Below are 20,903 nucleotides of genomic sequence, written 5' to 3' on the forward strand. Positions count from 1 at the left end.
AGAGAGAGGTGATTTGTTTTCCAAGTAAGCTGATGTCGTCGATCTTTCCGTTGTCTTCCGATGTCCTGTTAAAGTTTTGTGATCACACAAAAGAGTACCGCCTTCATGCAGTAAAGCTATCAAAGGTTAAACATACCGATAACATTCCACCGGTCACCCCTCTCCCACACTGCGGTCAAAACCCACCCTTTCGTGGGCACTGAAAGTTCATCCAGCGTCTATTTCTTCTGCATTTCTGTCCGTGTCTTCCGTGTGTCTGTGTGTCTGTGTGAAAAGCCAGCTGACCTTGTATATATCCCAAACATGCTGAGCGCCAGCTGTCCATTATATAGCCCCGCCCTTCCGTAACCATGGTGACTCACGAGCTGCTCGGTGCCCTCTCTCTCTCTCTCTCTCTCTCTCTCTCTCTCTCTCTCTCTCTCTCTCTCTCTCTCTGAATCGGTGTACACCAACTCTCTCTCTTTTTAACGGCACAGTCCATATTGAATACACCTTAGCATCTCGTCACAGTTTTTACAGACAGCGAGGGGTGTCAGCAGACTTCTCCACCAATGTGGAAATGCAGTTTACCTGTAGTACCAGACTGGCATTTCTGTCTGTAACAAAATGAAACCCGTCTAGTGTCGGAGTGTTTTGCTAATAATGTTCGTGCAACCGCAGTCCCTACACTATAATGGCAGAATATGGCATTAAAGGCAAAACTTTTGACAGTGCGGAGGATCAGAGGGATCTTGGGGTCCGAGTCCATAGGACACTCAAAGCTGCTACACAGGTTGACTCTGTGGTTAAGATGGCATATAGTGCATTGGCCTTCACCAATTGTGGGATTGAGTTTAAGAGCTGAGAGGCAATGTTGCAGCTATATAAGACCCTGGTCGGATCCCACTTGGAGTACTGTGCTCAGTTATAGTTGCCTCACTACAGGAAGGACATGGAAACCATAGAAAGGGTGCAGAGGAGATTTACAAGGATGTTGTCTGAATTGGGGAGCATGCCTTATGAGAATAGGTTGAGTGACCTCGGCCTTCTTCTCCTTGGAGCGATGGAGGATGAGAGGTCACCTGATAGAGGTGTAGAAGATAATGAGAGGCATTGATCATGTGGACAGTCAGAGGCTTTCCCCAGGGATGAAATGGCTAGCATGAGAGGGCATAGTTTAAGCTGCTTGGAAGTAGGTACAGAGGAGATCAAGGGTAAGTTTTTTTTACACAGAGAGAGGTGAGTTCGTGGAATGTGCTGCTGGCGACGGTGGTGGAGGCGGAAACGATACGGTCTGTTAAGAGACTCCTGGATCGTTACATGGAGCTTAGAAAAAGAGGGCTATGGGTAAAGCCTAGGTAGTTCTAAGGTAGGGACATGTTCGGCACAGCTCTGTGGGCCGAGGGCCCCATATTATGCTGTAGGTTTTCCATGTTTCTACTCAGAAGATGGCCACTGGGTTTGCCCCACCTTCCTTTAATTTGCTCTTACTAATCAATCCCAAATGCCGATTGGCCACCAGTTGATTGGTCACCGATTGCTCTATTGCAGTGCCGTGAGCTGCCCCTCGGACAATGAGCCTTATTGAAGTTCCCTCCTCTCCAGATTTCCGATGTCCAGGTTGGCCACTAGTCAAAGCTACCGGTCTTACCTCTCAGTGATGACCATGTCAATACCAGCAACATGACACTGGCAACTGAGTACATTGCCTTAGACAAGACACCTGCCAAATCTAATGTCACTCCCCTTCGCACTACATATGGACTGCCGTCTATGTATGCATATTGATCTGTTGTCCCCACATGTTCATTGATCTCTTTCCCTCTGTGTAATGTGAATACTCCAGTTAAAGCCATCTCCTGCGTGTGTACTCTTATTTGATATGTACTTACACAGACACAATGCAGGCTGACATTTGCAGAAGTGATGACCATAAGTTTCTCTATTCCTCCAACCCTGAGACAATTTTAGATCTAGATTCTTTGTTGTCCTCACAGTTCCAGTCCAAGAAACACATTTGTGTCTTTCATATTTTGCAAGGGACATGTAAGAAACGGCAAGAAAAAAATACACAGATATAACTGCTACTAAAAATTTTATTGGTGGCTTATTATACAAATGCCCCAAGTGAACATGCTGTACCTATCTGCACGCAATGCAACAAGGACTGCTCACTTGGAATAACTTTACAATTGACTTAAATTGTGGTGCGCCTGTCAATATTGTAATGTCATTATGGGTGCAGTAAGAATTACGCTGAGTGATGACACCTGACAGCTTTACAAACATTTGTGGAATGTAGAAAGGCACCAACCCTATGAGTTAATGTATCCTCCAATATAATTTAGGAATTAACCTTCTTACATTGCATAAACAACTGATTAACACATGTTTACAAACTGCATTACATTCCAACAGTTGCTACATTGTCTCATGACTCATGCGGTCCTTTTCGTGGATGCAGACTTCTGGGAAGCATGAGCACAATTCAGATTAACATCATGCACCGCATCCCACATCAGTAGCAGTTTGAAAGGCTGAAAACGGTGCACTAGCAGTAACTCACGGTAATAGCAAGGATTGAAAGAGTCATCTTGGGTTGAAGGAACACTGATACCAGCTGTCCTGAATCCACTATGGGAGCGTGGGGCTAGTCCAGCCTTGGCCAGGCACATCCCCAAAAATACATCATCAATGGGGTATAGTTCAAGGTCTTGGGCTATGTGGTAAATGATATGAGCTGTATACACAGACATAAGTATGCCCCCTCCACTAACGTATGGTGGGTACGACTTGATGGTGGTCACTATTTCTGGCACATAATACTTGCTCGACTTCTGGCGTTTGGGCCCAAACCCATAAATGAGACGGCCCACAAACAGGTGTTGGTGAACCTTCATGCCTAGCAAGTAATCAACCATGTTATCGGTGTTGGCAAAGACATCTTCATCTCCATTGAAGATGAATTTAGCACTGGGGCAAAATTCACTGACCCACTGCAGCAACTTGTATTGTTTGAGGGTGAGGTTGAAAAAGGTATCCAAGAAATCCCATTGTAGGACATCTCTGTGTTCTCTGTTTTCCATTGCTAACAGCTGATTCAATTTCCTACTTTCTTTTTGATCAGGAGAGACACCAGACATAAAGACTCTCTTAATTAGGACCCCATTGAATTCGCGTTCTTTGCCCCAGGTCTTCCTTACCATTTCCCGCCGATCCGGGTGGAAAGGGTGAGATTTGATCACCAGGAGCAGGAAGACATTCTGAGATCCTTCTCGACCACCGCATTTGTCTGGGACATTTTGAATCATGTTAAATTCTCGACAGTGTTTATACATCAAGAAGTTTTTTATGTGCTCTTCCTGTTGATCAAATGAGGACAGGTGCAGCAATGTCCTGTTCGCGTGGCACTTTGACTTGAGCACTGATTTAGTTGCATCAGCAGTAACAACCTTGGGCAAATCTTTGCGATGAACAGTTTCTGCAACATCATCAGTCTCTCGACGTTGGTCATTATCCCAGAACATGAAGAACAATCCCAGAGTAATCAAAACACCCAGCACTACTTTCACATAGAATTGCTGATGTCTTCTCATCTTTCACCTGAAATAGAGAAAAAATATGGATTAATTCAAAGAAAACTTTACATTTACATGATGCTTGAGAAGAATGAGAAGTTTAAACTGTAATGAGGTTCACTAATGCTTTGTAATATTGACCTCAAAATGGTGGTGAGTTAAGGAATAGGCAGGGCCCTACAGAAAGTTTAATTGACCTGAAGCATTCCATCCCAGCAGAAAAACAAATCTACCTATAGGATACCATCTGTCATTAAACTGAAAATCGTATAGTTTCTTTCGGTGCATTAAAGATATATGATTCCAAAGGCTTTATTCCACCTCGCTTCACAGCTCTCATCACTCCTCTCGGGGCTTAAACTGAACTGCGCCAGACATAGAGCAATATAGCACAATGCAGGCATTTTGGCCCATGATGTTGCACCAACCTTTTAATCTGCTCCAAGATCAATGTATCCCTACTCTCTCAAATAGCTCTCCATTTTTTTTCTTTCATCCATGTGTCTATCTGAAAGCCTCTTAAATCTCAGTAATGTATCGACCCTTATCACCACCCAGGCTGTGCATTCCATACACCCACCATTTTCTTTAAAAAAATACTACTTCTGACAATCCCCTAAACTTTACTCTAAGCACCTTAACATTATGCCCCATCTTATTAGTAATTTCTGCTCTGGGAAAATGTTTCTGGCTGTCCACTCTATCTATGCCTCTTATCAGCTTATACGCCTCTATCAAATCACATCTCCTCCCCCTTTGCTCTAAAGAGGAAGGCCCCATCTCGGTCAACATTCAGTTTAAGTTCACAGGTTATTGATACTATGGAAGATGATCTATTATTGACCATTGATTAGTAACTGAATATATGGCAGTGCAGGGAAGGTAACGTGTTAGTACAGCTACTGAAAGCATCTGATTTTCAGGGCATTTCAACCTGGTCTGTGTATGACTACAATAGGAGAAACAAAGAGAAATATACTCAAGGACCTTGACTTTTTGCTTCTATTTTAACCAGAGAATTGTATTCAAAGTTAAATTAGCAGTGGCCCAACCACCCTGCCATCCATTGGTCAAGCCACTTTATGAAAGGCTACAACTAAGGCATAACTAGTCCCAATGGCAAGGCTGATTCCACCCAGACATTCAGTAGTAAGCAATTGTGACAAGACAGCGAAGCCATCGCAAGCCCATATCTATTGAAGGAAAACGGCACCAGCATCACCTACGGCAGGAATTTACGCTTCATGAAGAGCAGTGAACCTTGGACTCCAGGAGCCCAGAGAAAGCACAAGTAACTGATAGCAGAACAGGGCAGATAGTTAGCATGATCCACAATGTGTATGAGTAAAACCTTGGATGCCAGGAGCCCTGAACAGACACCAGTGACTGATAGCAGTACAATGTGTACAAGTAAAACTATTTGCACTGGAATGCAACTTGTGTCATTTTAAAATTATGCAATCCTAGAATAATGCAATCTAAACAGGCCCTTCATCTTAACTGGTCCATACCAACCACAGAATCCTCCCTGCTGGTCCCAGTTGTTTTGTTTGGCCCATAACTCTCCAATCCAGTCCCTTACATGTACCTGTCCAAATGCCTGTTGAATGTTGCAGTTGAACCCACTTCAACCACTTTCACTGGTAGCTACTTCCGGGTACTCACTGTCCTCTGTGTACAGAAGTTATCACCAAGGTCTGTTTTCAATTTTTCCCCTCTTCTCTTCTATCTGTGACCTCTCATGTTGGACTCTCCAACTTTCCAATAATGACAATCTACCTTATCAATACCCCTTATGATTTTAAACTTCTGAGGTCACCTCCCATTCTCCAAGGCATAGAGGTCCAGCATGGCCAACCTCTCTGTAACTCACGCCCTCTAGACCAAAAATACATCCTCCTAAATCTCTTCTGCACCCTCTCCAACTTGGCAGCGTCTTTCCTATAACAGGGTAACCAAAATTGAAGATAATATTCCAAAAGTGGTCTCAACAACAACTTATGTAACTGCAATTAAAGCCCCGCCCTTAAACTCTACACAATAACTGATGAAGGCTAGCATGCTAAACGCTTTTTTCACCATCTTGCTTTTCAGTGAACTATGCATTTGTCCGTGCCTTGCCTTTCATTGTATAAGCCCTACTCCATTTGAATGTCTATCAACTCACATATCACCATATAACAATTACAGCACGGAAACAGGCCATCTCAGCCCTTCTACTCCGTGTCGAATGCTTACTTTCACCTAGTCCCACTGGCCCGCACTCAGCCCACAACCCTCCATTCCTTTCCTGCCCATATACCTATCCAATTTTACTTTAAATGATAATGTTGTACCTGTCTCTACCACTTCTAATGGAACCTTGTTCCACACAGCTACAACTCTCCGAGTAAAGAAGTTCCCCCTCGTGTTACCATTAATCTTTTACCCCCTAACTCTAAACTCATGTCCTTTTGCTTGAATCTCCCATACTCTCAATGGAAAAAAGCCTATCCACGCAACCCTATCTATCCCCCTCATAATTTTAAATACCTCTATTAAGTCCCCCCTCAAGCTTCTAAGCTCCAAAGAATAAAAATCTAACTTGTTCAACCTTTCTCTGTAACTTAGGTGCTGAAACCCAGAGAACATTCTAATAAATCTCGTCTGTACCCTCTCTATTTTGTTGACATCTTCCCTAAAATTCGGTGACCAGAACTGTACACGGTATTCCAAATTTGGCCTCAACAATATCTTGTACAATTTAAACATTACATCCCAATTCCTATACTCAATGCTCTGATTTATAAAGGCCAGCAAGCCAAAAGCTTTGTTCACCACCCTATCCACGAGATTCCACCTTCAGAGAACTATGCGCCATTATTCCTAGATCACTCTGTTCTACTGCATTCTTCAATGCCCTACCATTTACCATGTATGTTCTATTTTGATTAGTCCTACCAAAAAGTAGCACCTCACACTTATCAGCATTAAACTCCATCTGCCATCGTTCAGCCCACTCTTCTAACTGGCCTAAATCTCGCTGTAAGCTTTGAAAACCTACTTCATTACTTCATTATCCACAACGCCACCTACCTTAGTATCATCTGCATGCTTACTAATCCAATTTACCACCCCATTATCCAGATCATTGATGCATATGACAAACAATATTGGACCAAGTACGATCCCTGAGGCACACCACTAGTCACCGGCCTCCACCCTGACAGTTATCCACCACTACACTCTGGCATCTCCCATCTAGCCACTGTTGAATCCATTTTACTATTCAATATTAATACCTGACGATTGAACCTTCCTAACTAACCTTCCGTGTGGAACCTTGTCAAAGGCCTCACTGAAGTCCATATAGACAACATCCACTGCTTTACCCTCGTCAACATTCCCTTTAACCTCTTCAAAAAATTCAATGTTCTGTCAAACATGAGCTTCCAGGCACAAGTCCATGTTGACTGCTCCTAATCAGACCCTGTCTATCCACATAATTATATATACCATATCTAAGATTACTTTCCATTAATTTACCCACCACTGACGTCACAATTACAGGCCTATAATTTCTAGGTTTACTCTTAGAATCTTTTTTCAACAATGGAACCACATGAGATATACGCCAATCCTCCGGCACCACCACCTATTCTAATGATAATTGAAATATTTCTGTTAGAGCCCCTGCTATTTCTACACTAACTTCCCTTAAGGTCCTAACGAACATCCTGTCAGTTCCCGGAGACTTATCTACTTGTATAACCCTTAATAGAGCCAGTACTTCCTCTTCTTTAAACAGCTTAGGTATTTGTAAAGTAAAGGTGATAGGGGAGTAACACACCGACGGGAGTACCCTGAATAGACCCGTTAGTCAGGAAAGTCATCTGATTGATAAGGTTATTTATTTCCAGTAAGTCAACACGAATCTGATGGTGAAATATGTTGTATTCTTTTGGACGTGGTTATGTCCAGTTTGTAATCTCCACATAGTTGTTGTCCTTCATTGAAATGGCCCAATTGTGGACAAATATTTAAGATTGCAGTGTGGAGCTAAATCTGGCGAAAGGGAATGTCCTGTGTTCAAAAGAAAAGATTATTCCAAAATCATAACTTTTCACCAGAGTTCACATGTCCCATCCTGCTACTGTGTCTTTCCTATAAGCCCAAAGCGATTTCTGCCCTCAGCTGTCACTGAAGTTTATAGTCTGACAGTAAATTGGTCCCAAAGTAAAGAATAATTTCATGCGATGACACCACCCGATCTGAACCAGGATGCGGGTCGCGGTTGCTCCCTGGAGCAGATTGATTTGTCGTGAGATACAGTATGTAATCTTTGTCACCGTCTACTGAGGTACAAAATTCAGCCTGGATCGAACAGCACATCAGAACCATTGGCTCGAAGGAGTTTTTGTGTCGTTTAGTTCCTGCGCTGTGGAGCAGGGTCTGGAGTTACGTGCTGATGAGTGTGAGTGCAGGCTTATGTGTGTGTTGTCAACTGAACATTACTCTGATTGTGTTAACTTACTGTTTGGTCCCACGGAATTCCGGTGCTCGGATCCGCTGGTAACAGAACCAGGAGCTCAGCACAGAGTAAACACAGAGACTGTACTGGGTGGGCAACGTTACGATGAGTTAATACGCCCATTTGTGACGGCAGGTTTTCTAGTGTTTCTTCTTATGGTCCGGGGCCCCCATTCCTGGTCTTGATCTGGACCGCGGACTCCGGACTCCGGGTCTTGTAGCAGTCTCTCCTTTCACCCTTTGAGTCAATAAGTCACACCTGTGGATCATTGTGGCTTGTTTGGACTCAAGGAGGCGCACCTGATGCTCATCGGCTGGCAGGTGGATATAAGGGGCTGTGAGACTGAGTCTAGTTGGGGTGGGATACAGAGAGAGATGATGAGAATTAATCTAAGGGAATTGGGGGTGCAGGAATTCACATTAAAAGGATTGCTGGGCATGGGTGAGAGAACACAGGCCAGGGTATTTTTAGCTTAAGGGGTACAGGGTTTTTTTATAGGATATGATGGATAAACAGAAATAGGGTACTAGGATGGGGAAGATAAAGTGTAGGTTAGGGTATGTGTATGTGTGCGATTGGGTAAAGGGATTTAGAATGTGAGTCCATCGCATACTCTGGAACAGAAGGAGGCGGTAATGCACCATTAAGCTGGGTGCCAACCGGCGTAAAACGAGAGAGAGAGAGAGAGAGAGCGAGAGCGAGAGCGAGAGCGAGAGCGAGAGCGAGAGAGAGTTTAGATGGGGGTCGTCCTGCTCTGAACCTGTTTTGTCCTGCTTCCCTGGTAGGCGCTGGTCCCGCGGTTCCGTCCGGTTCGCGCTGTCGCGCTGTCCCGCTGTCCGACTGTCCATCCCGTTTTGACCTCCTCGTCCTGTGTTGCGCTGGTCGCCCTGTTTTCCCTGTGCAGACCCGTGCGTCATGTTTGTCCTGCTGGTGCTGTTCGCCCGGTCTTCGCTCCTGTTCGCCCTGGCTTGGAGTACCCACCGGTAATCAACTAGTTCTGTGAGTCAGTCTCGGAGTCATCCTGGACTTAGTCCCCTTCCTATCCCTTGCTTCCGTCGGGTAGGTCAGGCCAGATTGCCGTTACCTGGCGGAGGGCTCTGCCCCTTTTCCTACCCCTCCCACCCCCCGTCGGTCAGGTCAGGCCAGATTGCCGTTACCCGGCGGAGGGCTCTGCCCATTTTCCCACCCCTCGCCCCCGTCGGTCAGGTCAGGCCAGATTGCCGTTACCTGGTGGAGGACTCTGCCTGTTTCCTACCCCTCGCTCCCGACGGGTGGTACCCCGCACCTGCCCAGTTTACCGCGTCTTGCCCAGGCCTCTGTGTTCACGTCTGGGAGGTGGCAGTGCCAAGGAGTCATGTGGCCCGTCCGAAGGTCTCTGCCCCTTTCCTACCCATCGCCTCCGTCAGGTAAGTCAGGCCAGATTGCCGTCACCTGGCGGAGGACTCTGTCTTGCCATGAAGCCCAATACCCTGCTTTGCCTGAATCCTCAGGATCCTCGTGCCTTGCCTGAATCCTGAGGATCCTCCTGCCTTGCCTAAACTATCTCTGAACCCCAGGATCACCTTTGAATGCCACGTTCCTCACGCACGGTCACCCCACCTTGTTCTATCCTTTAGTTGTCCCTGTCCTGCCCCTAGTACTTCAGTGCCTGCGTCCTGCATTTGGGTCCATTCCATGTCTCCTTACGACATTTCTACCATTTCAATACTGTCTTTAACATTGTGAGGCTTTGCGGATCCGCCTGATTTTTTTGCAGGAGTGAGTGTGCTATTTTAGCAAAGACAACAAGTATGTGTCAGTGATATTGAAAATTAAACTTTATGTGTTAAATCTCATTGCTGATAACAAATGTCGATGTGCACTGTGTTACGTTCCTCCGGTACCTAATAATACGGCCACTGATTGTATATCCATGGTCTTCTACTGCCGTTGCCCGTTCAGTCCAATGTTCGACATGTTTCGCGTCCAGTGATACCTCTCTGCACAGTGCAGTAGTTCGTGATTATTTGAGTTACTGTCGTCTTCCTGGCAGATTGAATCAGTCCCGCCTTTAACCACCGATCTCTCTCATTACCAAGACGATTTTTCTCTCTCAGAATTGCCGCTACCTGATTTTTTTCACAGCATCATTCTCCGCAAACTGAGACTGTTGAACTTGACAATCCCAGGAGTTCAGCAGTTCCTGCGATATTCAAACTGAACCGTCTGGCACCGACAAACATTCCACTCTCAAAATCACTGAGATCACATTTCATCTCCATGGTGATGTTTGTTTGGAGACAGAACGTACCCTGTGCTAAGGAACAGGTCACGGAGTGACCCACTGATAAAGCTGTGAGTTTAGTTAATGATTATCACCAGGAGCTGACTGAGCATTAACCAGCGTGTGTTCATTACTTACAGAACCCGTAACACAGCCTCACTGGGACAGGGTGGTAACAGAACCTGGAGCCGCGGTACACGGTAAGAAGCAGTATATACTGATATATAAACATCACAAAGGCAGTCAGCCACTTTTATGAACACGAATGGAATTGATAACGTTGATCGACATTAGAACTGTAGCGAATCGCTTTTAAGTGAATTAATAATTCCTTTCGTCTAATTGAATGCATCGACTTCCTGTGTATTTCCCGCGGGAAACCGGGGCAGTTGACAGTGTTATCGGAAACGCCGCACTTTCAACCCGGCTCCGAATCATCAGCAAAGGCTCGGGAGCTGCGAGCTTCCCGCATCTCGGAACTGTCCCCGGGCTACTGCTTGCAGTAACAGGAAGCCGATCCGCCCACACTCGGGGCTTTACCTATCCCCGACCAAGGGAACTGAGGATTCGCTTTGTTTATTCCTTCACTGGCGGGATTGATACTATCTGTCCATCCTAAACGGCATTTCGGTTGGTGGACAAAAGTATGGAAACACCCACACTGGAGATTACAGCCGGGCGGGGGGTGGTCGTGGGGGGAGGCGGTGTAAGGAGTTGATGGTTCCATTATATAGTCTGTTGGTGAGATCTGTTGTGGATCACCGTCTGCAGTGTTGTTTCCCTTCTGTCAGATGTGAGTGGGTAGGTGGGAAACCTGAGGAAGGTTTACCAGACAGATATCTGCCCCTGCGAGTTTTTCTATGAGGAATCTGTTGTGATCTTGACTTGTGGTGTTACATAAAACAGGGGAGACATGCTTATATACAGTACAGTTTTTTTTAAAAAAATAACAATGCATTGGATTTTATCCGCGGATATTTAATTTCATTGGCATCTTGCATTCACTGTGACCAACCCAGATCAGACTGTGATCTCGGCGCATCAATCCTGCCTCTCACCTGTAACATCTCACTCATTTGTGTATCACTACACTGCAGGATTACAATATTAACTGAAAGACTCTCCTTCTGCTGAATATTGAGGACGGTCATTCCCATGACACACTAGACCCGGAGAGGGAGAGAGAAAAACATCTCGGCTGTCTTCAGCTGGCGGTGCTTGGTTTCAGACCCTCACAAAACAGGAACTATTTAGTCCACGTCCCTGTCAAACTCCGCGGCATACTTTATGTCTCATCGAAGTTCCTATTCATTTTACCAAATTTCCGCGGATACAATCAAGTACATTGTTATAAAAAAATGTATACAAGCAGGTATACATTCCATCACCAACTACTGCTCTATACATGCTGGAATCTTTCCTGCCACACCCTGGGCTCGTAGCTTGTAACTCTTACCTCACCAGGTGTTGCATTCAACTAAACCTCTGGTAGTTCTACTAACAAAAATAAACGATTCCTGGGAAAACTCAGGCAGGATAATACTTCACAATGATGTCAAATGTTACAGGAAACTTTACTGATATACTGTACATCATTGAGGTGGGTACACACGGGCTGGAGAGAGGTTGCACAAGATGTGAGTGAATGAGGAGATGGAACCATGTGGGTGAGGGATCAAGGACAGTCACTCGTGGTCATTCAGCAATACACGGGCACTGAATAAAACGTTAGAAAAAGATTCTAAAATGACAAGCCTAGATCAAACAATAATGACTTTGGCTTAGGCACATTGCCCCACCCCAAACCTTATCAAAGCGCCATAGAAAGTATCCCATCCGGATACATAACGCCTTCATAAGGCTACCGCTCTACCCTTGACTGCAAGGAACTGCAGGGAACGGTGGGCACAGCTGAGGACATGACAGAAACCAGACTCCCCTCCCTGGACTGTGACTGCACTTCCCATTGCATCAGTAAAGCAGGCAGCATCAAAGATCCTCATAACCCTCGCTATTCTCTCTTCTCAGCCGGATCGAAGATTAAAAAAAAACCATTGAAAACACATAGCACCAGGCTCCAGGAAACCGTCCAGGCTGCTGTTGTGAGCACATTGAATGTTCCCCGGTGATAAGTTGGACTCTTGATCTCCCAGTCTAACTCGATGTTCACTGCACTCTCTCTGTAACCATAAGGATTTGTAACAATATGTTATCACCTCAATGTGCTGTTGTAATGTGCTGTACAAGTTTGAGAAACCCAGATCACTGGAAAAGGCTTATTTGTTGCATTTATTGGGGTTATAAAACCGGAAACATTGGCTGCGCTTCAGCAAGTCGGAACAGTGGCATGGATTCAACGAAAATGAACACAACGTTGGCCACCCAAAACGAGAGGCCGTAAGAGATCTGGATCTCTCTGCCTTGTCTGAACGGGCGAAAGATGTATCTACTCAGACTGATAGAGCAGTGTCCCGAAGGTGCGATTACTCGGTTTAACCTTCTCTGTCTGCAAGAACACAACAGGGGGAAGGGCCGCTGTCTGCAAGAACACAACAGGGGGAAGGGCCCTGGAATAATGTAAAACAATTGTAGACACCGGCTATCGATCCAGGTGAAGTTTGGACCCGATGCGGGACTGGGTGAGGAAGGTAAAGTTCCCGGGATAAACCTCAATGGATGAGTGCAGTCTCGGTATCACCACCCCATCACGCTCCTAGGACCAGGGCAAGAGGGGCTGAGCGGCGGCTCATCTCAGTCGGTATGTTGTGAAGGTCCCACAACACAGACCGACCCCGGCAGGTTCTGTCCAGCAAGCGCAGAGAGGCCGCCAGATCGGGGAAGTTAACTGGATGCATTACCTTACATCAGACGTCCACACTCGGGACCAGCCTCAGTACTCACCGATGAGAACTTGTTTTCACGCCTGGACAGTCAACCCTTCCCCGGATTCCCGATTCTGGGGGTGATGGTCGTCTCCTAATCCGGATCCTACAGACAATCCGCCGCCGCCGCCGACCCGCTTCAACACAGAACTGAAGGAAAGTCAGGACTGTAATTTATGTCATCAGAGCTGGGGGCGGAACCTCGGAAGCAAGGCAGACCTGCGGTAAAATGTGAGCGGGGAAGGGGCTCACGTGACTTACACATACATGTACGTCCGTGAAATTTCGCAAGATTTTGCAATTTCCGCCGTCAGCTGAGATTCTAACAATAAAACTTTCTTCAGAACATGCGAATATATCACAGATCTTGTAGCTAAGTTTAGATATACAAACATGACAGATTGTACAGCAGTCGACTGAGCACAGACTGAGCACAGGTGTGCCTGTGTTATCTCTCAGCGAGCAAGAAGTAGTTTTTACTGATCTGCATTGAGTGTGACCTCCCGCCGAGGGAACTGCGGATCCGGTTGCGGAGAGAGGAGCAGAGCCCGTCTGAAGCTTGTTGATTCGTACTGAGCGGATGATGGTGTTAAACGCCGAGTTCCATCGGGAACAGCAGCCTGAGGTGCTCTTGCTGTTTGTGTGGGGTTGTTTCGGTGCCCCCAGGCGGAGTGGAGAGCCGGTGGGAGTGTATCACTGAGACTGTAATCCCCGGCAAGCAATGATTAAATCCGACCAGTGTCTCTTTTTAGTATCATCGGGACGTCCGTGATTTTCAAATTCCTGCAACCCTTCGATATTTCCAACAACTACTCTGTTTGTTCCTGTCTCCTCTACTCAGGTAAATTGTCGGCATGTTTTGTTTCTCTGTTCCTGCTAGTTCTGTTCTCCTCAAATCTGTCTGTCCTGATCCATTCATGATCCCACGTCACAAACCCGCAGAAAGCAAGGGAGCGGATAGCGTGCAACGGGGTGGGGGGGGGGGGGGAGATGCGGAAGTCCGCACAGAAAATGCACAGACACCTTTATGACACCTGGGACACGAGGAGCCTGTGGCAAGTACACACACCAGAACGGATTACAGGTGGCCTCACACGACAAAAAGTGCTACGCCTCCATTCCTCACAGGCTGAATGCTTCCTGTGCACAATTTAACCAATTGAATGGCATGCCGCTGTGGAGAAGCCTCCTCTCTTCCAGAGGAACAGACACTCAGTCTGGCCGGAGCCGAGGTGGGGAGGACGCTACCCAGGGGAAACCCACGCAAACCCGCAGAGCCGGACAATTTACCCAGGGAGGTGCAAAGGGGCAATACGTCCCATGTAACAGAGGTCACCGCTCCACCCCAACACACCCCCCAGGGTTGTAGAAACATAGAAACACACAAAACCGACAGCAAAATACAGGCCCTTCGGCCCACAAGGCTGTGCCGAACACGTTCCTACCTTAGAATTACATAGGCTTTACCCATAGCCCTCTATATTTCTAAGCTCCCTGTAACCATTCTGGAGTTAAAAGATCCTATCGTTTCCACTTACACCACCGCAGGCGGCAGCCCATTCCACTCACTCACCACTCTCTGTGTAAAGAAACATACCGCTGACATCTCCAAGCACGTCAAAACTATGCCCGCTAGTGCTAGCTATTTTAGCCCTGGGAGAAAAAGCCTCTGACTATCCACACGATCAGTACCTCTCGATATCCTGTACACCTCTATCACGTCACTTCTCATCCTCCGCTATCCAAACGGTGTACTCAGTCCGCCACTATGCAAACTGCTGTCTGACGTCTGCACTGCCAGATTCAGCTCAAACAACATCATCAGGTTCTGTGATGATATCACAGTGGTCGGTACCATCAGCAACAATGGTGATTCAGCACACGGAGAGGAGGTTGAGAGGATTGTTAAATGGTGAGAGAACAGCAGCATCAGTGTCAGCGTGGAGTAGAGAAAGTGAAGCGATGATGGGGAACCAAGAAGGCAGAGATCGACCACCCTCCATTGATCATCAATGGTTCTGCTCTGGAGGGGGTGGAGAGGACGAAGTTCTTTGGTGTGCACATAACAAACGATCTAACCTGGACCCAGAACACCTCCACACTAGTCAGGAAGCCACAGCAGCGTCTACTGGAGCACCATGGAGAGTGTCATGTCCGATGCCATCTTTGTATGGTACGGAAGCTGCAAGGCATCGAACCACGGGACAATAGAGGGGAGAGTAAAAACCGCCGAGAGGATGATCGGGGTCTCACTCGGCCCTGTTTGTGACATTTTCCAGCAACGTTGCAGACGAAGGGGCCAAAGCATTGTCGAGAATCCGTACCACCCATCCCATGATCTCTTTGACACACGGCGGTCAGGATGAAGGTGCATGCATATCAGCACTAGGAATGCCGGGTAATAACTTCTTCCCTCGGGTTGCGAGACTAATGAATATCCCGCCACCACTGAGGTCTCGTCACTTGGATAGCGAGCTGTTTGCTAAATGTTTACTGTTTCCCAGTGCGGTGCTTTCCTACACGCACTTTGTATTCCATTAACCTGTTTAGAGTACAATATATTGGTTTGTCTGTTGTGTGTGATAGAGGTATTGTGGTTGCACCGGGGTCCTGAGGAAGGTTTTTTCGCTTGTGTGGAGAATTTTGGTCCGGTGGGCTGGATAAATACTTTTACGGGACTATAGCATCATGTGTCTGTTTTGCGTAATGCCTGGATTACAATAAAATCCTGATGGCGCCCTCTAGCGTCGACAAAACACTACGTCATTCTGCCCTCTGTCCTTCAGCTGTACACCAAGAGGCCACGTGACTTCAGTTTTTTTTGCTCTAGCTTGCTCAGAACAATCTGAAATATGGAAATGTTGAAGAAACCATACCCGTTAGAATCAACCATAAGGATTGTAAGCGAGGGCGTTGCTCTCCGGAGGGCTGCTCTCCATGTCACGTCAATAAAGAGTCTCCTAACGAAAACCCGGGTCCCAGTCTTGTGTGGAAAGGAAAATCCCTGACAATCTGGCGGCGGGGATGGGATCCCTGTGTACGGGATCCAGCTGAGCCCCGACAGAGTAATTGGCCCCTCGGACAGGAATCTCATCCCTACCTGTGAGACTTCCCTGAGAGACGGGAATCAAGATCAGGACCAGGGCGATGCGTGAGTAAGGTAGTCCCTGACCGGCCGCTGCCCAGTTCCTGAGATCTGGTAAGAACAAGAACGAAACTGGGAGAGGAGATCAGACCTAATGGACCAAATATTTCTGTTAAATTTAAGGGGAACCTGGTATTCGTATATGTTAATCAGTTGATTACGAAGCACGGTTAGCATAGGAAACAGAACGTAGAATACTAATAACTCGAATAAATGAAGATAGAAATACATATTAAAATGGGAAACCAGGCCAGTAGGTCTTGGTCAAGCAAACTGGAAGAGGAGAAAGGACGCCCCCATGAACGACGCCCGGCCGATCTGAACGCGAAGGCCTCAGTGATAAGGACACGGAGAGGAAAATTGCAAAATACAAGAACACAGAAGAATTATTGCGCGACACGTTAATTCCTCCGGGTTCGTCTGCCTATCAGGTTTGGTTGGAACCAAGGAACAACAGGTACTCTGTTACCTTTACCAGTGATTTACATGGCTGAATCAAGGAGACTGGCCCTATGGAGACTATTTCGATTTGGTAAAAATGGAATACTGAAAGGGAGACACTGCGTTGAGTCTGGGGGTGACGATTCTCGCTGGGATCTTAATGACATATGTTACTAAATGGGAAGAGATGGGAAAGGGGTGCTAGCTCCCTAAGGGAAACGCCAGAAATAGGGAAAGTAACAGTCCGATGGCAGATTCTAGCGTCACTCCGAAAGCTCCATTGGGAGGCCTGTCGGCTCCGCTGGCGCTTCCGCCGCCCCATGAGGCCCCATGAAGATAGATAGATAGATAGATAGATAGATAGATAGATAGATAGATAGATAGATAGATAGATAGATAGATAGATAGATAGATACTTTATTCATCCCCATGGGGAAATTCAACATTTTTTCCAATGTCCCATACACTTGTAGTAGCAAAAACTCATTACATACAATACTTAACTGAGTAATAATATAATATGCATCTAAATCACTAACTCAAAAAGCATTAATAATAGCTTTAAAAAAAAAGTTCTTAAGTCCTGGCAGTTGAATTGTAAAGCCTAATGGCATTGGGGAGTATTGACCTCTTCATCCTGTCTGAGGAGCATTGCATCGATAGTAACCTGTCGCTGAAGCTGCTTCTCTGTCTCTGGATGGTGCTATGTGGAGGATGTTCAGGGTTTTCCATAATTGACCGTAGCCTACTGAGCGCCCTTCGCTCAGCTACCGATGTTAAACTCTCCAGTACTTTGCCCACGACAGAGCCCGCCTTCCTTACCAGCTTATTAAGACGTGAGGCGTCCTTCTTCTTAATGCTTCCTCCCCAACACGCCACCACAAAGAAGAGGGCGCTCTCAACAACTGACCTATAGAACATCTTCAGCATCTCACTGCAGACATTGAATGACGCCAACCTTCTAAGGAAGTACAGTCGACTCTGTGCCTTCCTGCACAAGGCATCTGTGTTGGCAGTCCAGTCTAGCTTCTGGTCTAACTGTACTCCCAGATACTTGTAGGTCTTAACCTGCTCCACACATTCTCCATTAATGATCACTGGCTCCATATGAGGCCTAGATCTCCTAAAGTCCACCACCATCTCCTTGGTCTTGGTGATATTGAGACGCAGGTAGTTTGAGTTGCACCATATCACAAAGTCTTGTATCAGTTTCCTATACTCCTCCTCCTGTCCATTCCTTACACACCCCACTATGGCCGTGTCATCAGCGAACTTCTGCACATGGCAGGACTCCGAGTTATATTGGAAGTCTGATGTGTACAGGGTGAACAGGACCGGAGAGAGTACGGTTCCCTGTGACGCTCCAGTGCTGCTGACCACCGTGTCAGATCTACAGTCTCCCAACCGCACATACTGAGGTCTATTGAGATAGGGAGGTTATTGAGGAGGCAGTGGGATTGAAACAAAGACCACAGAACGGGCAGCCAGCCCCGTCTGCGGCAGCACCGAATGCTCTCCAGGACCGGAGCACTGCCGCTGTGCGCGATTCTTTCGGAGCCTGGGGCGGGTCGAACTCTCCGTTAATCGAGGTTAACGGAGAGGGGAGAGGAGTTGCCCGATCGCCTCACAAGGTGAGGGACCTCTGTATTCCGCCGGATAATGGTGGACGATGTACCTATTTTAAAACCCTGGACCCCGGCTGAGGTATGTAGTCCGATCAGGGACACCCCGATCCGCTGAGAAAAACTGTAGCCACTCATAATTGGCATACTCCGACCTGTCAGATATTGAACCCGCTGCCTGGCGTTTTACAGGCGCTGCTCCGTATCATATACGGAATTTCCTTGGCTGAGGCGGAGACCAACTATTCCTGCCAAAGCTACTCCCGAGAGAGACTGGCCCCCGTCAGTTGGATAAGATGCCGACAGGCTATGGAGACGAAGGTGAGCGAACTTAAAGCCCGTATCCTTGCCGCAGCTCGACAGCATGGAGGCTTTGGAGAAGTTGCCCGGTGCATGCGAAAGAAAGGAAAGACCGTCACTGACGTCATTGCTCGATTCAAAGACACCCGGGACGCAAATGCGGAAAAACCCCTGGACCAGCAAAATGCCCGGTGGGCTGGACAAACCTTCCCGAACTGACTCCTACCTGAGGTCGCCCCTGCCTTTTAATTGACCAATCTGAACAGGCAGACCCAGCAACGGAATGTGGTAACCCAGATCCTGACCAGCATGGAAGGAAATGGGTTGTTTAAGATCACAGGAGAAAGGGGGCAGTCCACACAGAAAGGGGAGTGGACGGCGGGAGTTCGGCCAAGGCCCCGCGACAAGAGGCAGGACGTATGTAGGAAATGTGGGCGAAAGGGGCATTAGGCCAGAGGGAGCCGAGGCGACGTGGAGTGAAGTGATAGGAGAGGATAGGGAGAAAGGATGACCTGTGAATACCCCTGGGAAGTGACTCATTTCACTCTGCATAACCCCTTCAGGTCCCAGTAGGGAGGCCACGAGGGGGAGACAATACAACCGGCTCTGATCGGGCTCCATGAGAAGCCGCAGGAGGATCCATTCCCGGATGTAGAAATAGCTGAGAAACGAGTCCGTGTCCTGTTCGATTCCGGCGCCACTATACCCTCCGTAAGCCCCTCTGTGGCACTGCCTGAGAGTACTATGAGTATAGAGACCGTGTGGATAACTGGACTCCCCATGACCGACCCATTTTCCCAGCCCGTAGAGATCAGGGCGTGGCAGTGACGAGAGCGCGAATAAAACGTAGGATGAGAGTGATAATTGGTAGAACGTGCAGATGGCGGGATGCGTGAGCCGAATGGTGCTGTGTCTCTCTGGGCTTCTAAACGAGTTTAATTCTCCCGGCTGTCGCAGTCTCCGCTGACGACAGTTCTGTAGTGTCTAGGTAAGAGGACAGCGATCGCCTGTGACAGGAGCGCCACAGGGAACCGTACTCTCTCCGGTCCTGTTCACCCTGTACACATCAGACTTCCAATATCACTCGGAGTCCTGCCATGTGCAGAAGTTCGCTGATGACACGGCCATAGTGGGGTGTGTCAGGAATGGACAGGAGGAGGAGTATAGGAAACTGATACAGGACTTTGTGATATGGTGCAACAATAATTGTTCCAATTAATTGGAACACACACGAAGGAGGAAATCAGCAGGTCAGGCGCATCTGTGGAATTGAATGAACAGTCGATGTTTCTGGCAGAGACCATTCTTCACATGTATTAATTCTTCGTCGAGTACCTCAGCTCCAACAACAGAAAGCAGAATTTCCCAGAGGCCAAGCATTTCAATTGCTGTCCCCATTCCCGGTCCGACAGGTCGTTCCAAGGCCTGTTTCTCTTCCACGATGAGGCCACATTCAGACTGGAGGACTAACAACTTCAACTCTGTCTAGGCAACCTGCAAACTTATGGCAGGAAGATGGAAATCCCTTTCGGTATTTCCCGGTGCCCCTTCCCTTTTTTCACTTCTCCGCTCTAGCCTCTTAATATTCTCCTTACTTTCCTCTGACCTCCCTCATCCTTCCCGTGTTCCCATGATGCACTTTCCACTTCAGTCAGCTTCCTACTTCTTCAGCTCTTCTCCTTCTCCACATAACTTTCCAGCAACTGATCTCGCCCACCTTCCCCAAACACCTGGCATCACTTATCAGCTTCCAGCTTGTCCTCCTCCCGTTCTCCACCTCTCCCAACATTATTATTCTGTCCATTTCCCTCCTTCCTCTCTGGTACTCTTGAAGGACCGTGACCCATAAAGTCATTTCCATTGATGCTGTCTGAGCTGCAGAGTTCGTCCAGCGTTTTGTATGCGCATCACATTGAAGCAGTCCCTCGGATGGTAAACCAGCTGCCATCAAGTTTCGCACCGGTATGAAGCAGCGACATTCATTCAGAGTACAGATGCCCCTCGAACTGTTGCAAATGCTGACAGCGACAGAGCACCCGCATTCTTAAATGTGTACCAACATCAACATTGATGTTGGGGAAGTCCAGAACGAGTGGTCACAGTTTAAGGTTAAAGGGGAAGCCTTTTAGGACCGAGATCAGGAAAATCTTCTTCACACAGAGAGTGGTGAATCTGTGGAATTC

General features: G+C 47.2%; 1 pseudogene; it reads right to left on the reverse strand.

Annotated features, from left to right (window-relative positions):
• Positions 1 to 2,417: 2,417 nt before the first annotated feature.
• The window catches only part of LOC140723149 (N-acetyllactosaminide beta-1,3-N-acetylglucosaminyltransferase 3 pseudogene), a 49,576-nt pseudogene continuing 31,090 nt past the window's right edge, over positions 2,418 to 20,903 (reverse strand).

Source organism: Hemitrygon akajei, unplaced genomic scaffold (assembly GCF_048418815.1).
Source record: "Hemitrygon akajei unplaced genomic scaffold, sHemAka1.3 Scf000102, whole genome shotgun sequence".
Classification (NCBI taxonomy): domain Eukaryota; kingdom Metazoa; phylum Chordata; class Chondrichthyes; order Myliobatiformes; family Dasyatidae; genus Hemitrygon; species Hemitrygon akajei.